Source organism: Gossypium hirsutum, chromosome D03, assembly GCF_007990345.1.
Source record: "Gossypium hirsutum isolate 1008001.06 chromosome D03, Gossypium_hirsutum_v2.1, whole genome shotgun sequence".
Taxonomy (NCBI): Eukaryota; Viridiplantae; Streptophyta; class Magnoliopsida; order Malvales; family Malvaceae; genus Gossypium; species Gossypium hirsutum.
Window position 1 is genome coordinate 36,875,220 of NC_053439.1, and position 5,170 is coordinate 36,880,389.

Consider the following 5,170-nt stretch of genomic DNA (forward strand, 5'->3'; position numbering starts at 1 on the left):
TTAAAATAACCATTTCAATAGCATAAATATTCATAAACATGTTTGTCAAAACAACAATGAAATTTAAAGAGATAGGGAACAAGAAGCAAATTCGGTGTTTCTCTGTGGCTTGACTGATTTCTCCGTTATTCGTTCTCTGTTGTCCTTGGCTATCAAGGTGACTTATGAAAACTTTAATTGCTGCTCAACAATGGTTGATGAGGACCTCTTTCCCAAGAGAAGAAATCGGCACTTAAACAAAAGGGAAAATGGAAGGAAAAATTGAGAGAAAGTGAGAGAGGAGAAGAGAGAATGAAAGTGTGAGGGATGAGTTAAATGATCAGAAAGGGGTGGATTTTGTAGCTAATTGTGGCTTCTAAAAATAGAAAATTCCATCAGCCAAAGAGACCCCCTTGGCCGGCCACACACATGGGAAAGTTGAGAGATTCAACTTTACTAAAAATAGCCTGGGGCAAATCCATAAAGCCACATTTTTTGGAGGGGTTTGAATGCAAGGTTGAAATTTCTTCAAGGGCTTCTTCTCAAGCTTATTTAGTCAGCTAAAATGCTGATTTGGGTCAAGATATGGATGGTTCTAGGAAATCCAATTGGTGGCTAGTTCGGTTCATTAGATTCGGTTCAACCAATGCGGTTCAACTGGACCATTTTTTTCCATAATTAATTAATAATAATTTATTTAGCCCAAATTAAATTAGGAATAAATTAAAATTAATTGGCTGTTGAATGGGTAATAAAATTTGGATCTTTTGGATCTGTGGATTGGAGTGAAAACCCAAATGCTCCAAAGAAATATTTTCTTAAACTTAGGAATACCTGCTCCTCCTTGGCTCTGATACCAGGAAGTCCCGAGTTAAAATTAATTAACACACATTTTTGGACCATCTTAGGCAGGAAATAAATTTTCCTCGATGCTTCAAATTGCTTTCCAGTTTTATTTTTCGAGCATTGTCTGCCGAGCCATTTTTTGCCCTTTGTGCGAATCTGTCGAAAATAGTCAAAATTAATCAAAATTAACTATAAAATTAATTAAAATTCATCATGTTCATATTTTAAACATAATTTAATTATTTTATAATATTTAATTATTTTTCGACAAGAATTTAACTGAAATAGCATGATTTTAAGTTAAAAAGGGCATGCAAAAACACATAAATTTTCGTGTTTCCACCTATTAGGGTTGATTTTCATGAAAGCTAGGTTCACTCATATATTTGAGTATGTTCAGTTTGTTTAGTAATTTGTGTATATTCATTTATGTATGTTGCGAACTAGTCGAACCATCTACTAGTAGGGATAAAGGAAAAGTAAAAGTCATTTAAAATTCTTAGCCTTTTCAGTGAGTGTTCAGGGTTCTTTACTGTGTGCAAACTATTATCTTTTCCAAGAAATTTGGGTTTTTCAACTAAGTTCCATAAGTAAGCTTTTGTATAAAACTTTATTTTCAAGTTTTGAGACTTTGTTTTGAAGTTATGTTTTTAAATTTATGTTTTATGCATACTCCTATTTGAGCCTACGATTTAAGATATGTTTTTAAAGTAAGGTTTTATAAGCTGCGCTTTTACGAGCTTTTGTGTGAGCTCTATACGAACAAGTGGTTTTATGTGTGCTCCTTATGCGAGCTTATATGGTGGATATAATGGTATGCCATAGAATTGAGTACTCATCTTCAAGTGTGTGATTTGGGTGTTAAGGCCTTGGAATATGTGGAGGGATAAAGGAATGTCGAGCCATGCTCCATTCACAAGGACATGTTGGCGTATAGTTAGCTTATCGCTATAGTTAGGGGACATGTTAATGACTCTCTAAGTCACAAGTGAGGCAATATAAGGATATCCAGTTATCCAACAAACGATAAGTGCAAGTGACTATGAACAAGTTTTTATGAAACTATTATTAACATTACAAGTATAAGAATAAGAATAAGCACAAATACATGTTTATGTTTTAAGTTTTCCTTTTAGGAACAAGCCATGTTTTTAAGTATGTTTTTCAGCAAAGTACATATGATTCTATTTTCAAACTTATATGTTTTTCTAACAAATAGGTAACTACGAACTGGGTCTCACACCCTTATGGCTAGCCCAGCTCGCAAAATAGTTTTTGAACTTGTATGTTTTTCTTAACACATGCTTTGATGTTCTTGTATATTCATCAAGTTCTCAATGAACTCACCCACTCCTTTCTTACTTTGCAAGAAAGTAGGTCGTGGATGGCAGTGATGAGGTAAATGACTTGGGCGAGGCTAATACCTGGATAGTTATCCTTAAACCTGGGAAAAAGGCGATGGGGTTAGTTATGTGGGTTTATTTTATTATAGTTGCTACTGTTATTGAAATAATTTCCTTAAGTTTGATTTTATTTTATTTTACAAAACCTTGAATTAAACCATTGTTGCTATATTCTTCTTTTCGGTATGAATAAAGTTTAATGTTCTTTATTCCTCCATGCATGCATCCATGTTGTATTCTTAGAATTTTTCCAAATTACATCTTAATTCCACATGTGAGTTAGTTATACTGTGTAATACTGCTTTATGCGACCCTGTATGTTTGCGACACCCAATATGCATGCGAACTCTTAGTCGTGATAACCTTACTTTTTAGTGAACCTTATAAATGTGTGAGAACCCTTGTATGGACGACTCATTTTGTTACCAAGCTTGTTTTGTATGCAAACCCAATTATGTATGTTTACGTGCGAACTTAGGAAGCACGCGAACCTCCAATATTTTGCAAACTCGTGCTTTTTGTGTGAAATCATGCTTTATGTAGTTATAAGAACTCATGCGGTACCTTCTTATGTGAACCCATGTTGTATGATGTATGCGAATCTATGTTGTTGTGCAAACCCTAATAATAACCTATATGTACTTATATTTATGTTTGAGTATGCGCACCCTAAAAAACCCTGTTTATTTCTTGCATGCGAACACTTAAGTTTTACTATTTAGGTGACATACATATCCTTCCTCTACTTATTTTTGTAAGCTAGCATGTTCTGCATTCCATGCATAATTTTATGACATTTTTTTGTGTGACAACTTAGCATATTATATGTGTTATAAATTCGTGGTGTGTTGGAAGATAGGTTGGGAGTTAATGGAGAGTCACTTCGGTGGCTAATGTAGCTATGCAAATTCGAATTGAACCAACTTAACCGAGTTTAGGGTGTTACATTTGTTGGTATCAGAGCTAGCGAGGTTAAAGCTCGCTAAGCTCGAGCTAGCTAGGTCTTTTACCAAGTAAGTTCGCTAGAATGGCAAGACAAGTTCACCAGACTTGGCATGGTAAGCACGCCAGAGCTGATAAGGTAAGTCTGTCGTATTATTAATTTTGAATTTTTTTGTATGTATAATAGTTTGATTGGGGTAGGACTGGAAACAACATTGTCTTGGTTCAGCTATACCATTTCCAGGATTATGCCTCAGATTATCCCTCCACTGTTCGCCATTCTAATAAGTAGTAGTGTTTTGGTGAACCATGTTCGCATAAATGTTTCTTATGTGTGAACTATATTTGCAAGTATGTCTGTAATGTTGCATTTTGTGTATTTGATGTCGTACCTAAGCTAGTGTCTCGTGAACGTTTAAAGTAAGTAAGAATGCCTCCCCGTAGAGTGAATGTGAATTGGGTGAATGAAGCTGCCAACCCCACTAAAGGTGACAGGACTTCGACTACGCATGAACGACCTCATAAGACAAATGTTCTTGAAAATTGCATAAAGCCAATAATGCAAGCTATGATTAGATCTCTTCACCGAGCTATTGGCCAACACTACTCCAGTGAATCCTAGATTGCCATTGGAGCATCTGTGAGGTTTAAGTGGTAAAGAATTCAATGGTGTTAGAGGATCTGATCCTATCAAGGCTGAGTATTGGGTTGAGGGTGTTGATAAAATCCTTGAGTAGATGGCATGTTCTAATGATAACAGGTTGGGATGCACTGTGTCCTTACTTACCAACAAAACCCATTGTTGGTGGGACATTGTGAAGCAGGGAACTGCTGCAAACCATTTAACATGGGATTTCTTCTTGGGAACTTTTAAGAAGAAGTTCATGGGTGAGCAGCATATGGAAGCTCACAAGCATGAGTTTATCAATCTGGTGCAAGGTGATCTTTTTGTGGCTAAGTACGAGATAGAATTTGTATGACTTAGCTAGTATACAACAAAGATGGTGTCGCTGGAGAAGGATCGCTATCAGAGGTTTCTCTCTAGGTTGCATCGCGATATCTAGCTTTATGTGGTGACTCATGATGCAGTAAACTTCTACGAACTAGTTGACAAAGCCAAACCCATCGAGGAGATTAAGGCTTCGAGAACTGAAGTTGGAGTAGGAAAACAAGTGTCTGGGCAAGCATCCAAAAAGGATCGTGACTCGTAAAATTTTGGCGGGAATGTTAAGCGAAGTTTCAAATCAGACCATTCACAACAGCGGAACAACACCAAGGATGGAAATGAGAGTTTGCACAAGTCTACGAGCTGGCCATTTTACGAGCACTGTGAGCGAAAACATCTTGGTGAATGCCGTAAAGTGAGTGGGGGTTGTTTTAAGTGTGGATCCAAGGACAAATTAATAAAGGATTGTCTAGAACGATAGGAGAAATCACAATATCAGACTGCGACCCTTACTCAAGTGCAAGCCGGTGCTAGTAGGTAAGGAAGAAGTAAAGGTGGTGAAACAAGACAAGTTGGGCAACGAACTTTGGCTCGCATTGTTGTGACCCAAGATGAGACAGGAGGCCTCGTACAAGTATATGCTATGAAGGAACCACATAAGCATGGTGCACTGATTTCATTAGGTACATTCACTCTGTGAACTATTCCATTATTTTCCTTGTTTGACTCTGGTTCCACGCACTCGTATGTTTTTAGTGAGCTAGCTTGTAAGTTGGGAATCCCTATAGAAACCATAAATAAGGGTGTGACTGTCACTAGTTCATTTGGGGACAATGTATTGGTCAATAGAGTGTATCATAGGTCTCTACTAATGATTCAAGGGTAAGTCTATGCAAACTTGATGGAGTTACAATTTTATGGGTTCAAAGTGATATTGGGGATAGATTGGCTGACTGAATAAAGCCAAGATCAACTTCGAGCTGAAAAGAGTCAGCTTGCGAAGCAGTAAAAGCAGGAAGATTGTTGTGGTTGGTGAGGAAGCTCAATTTATGTC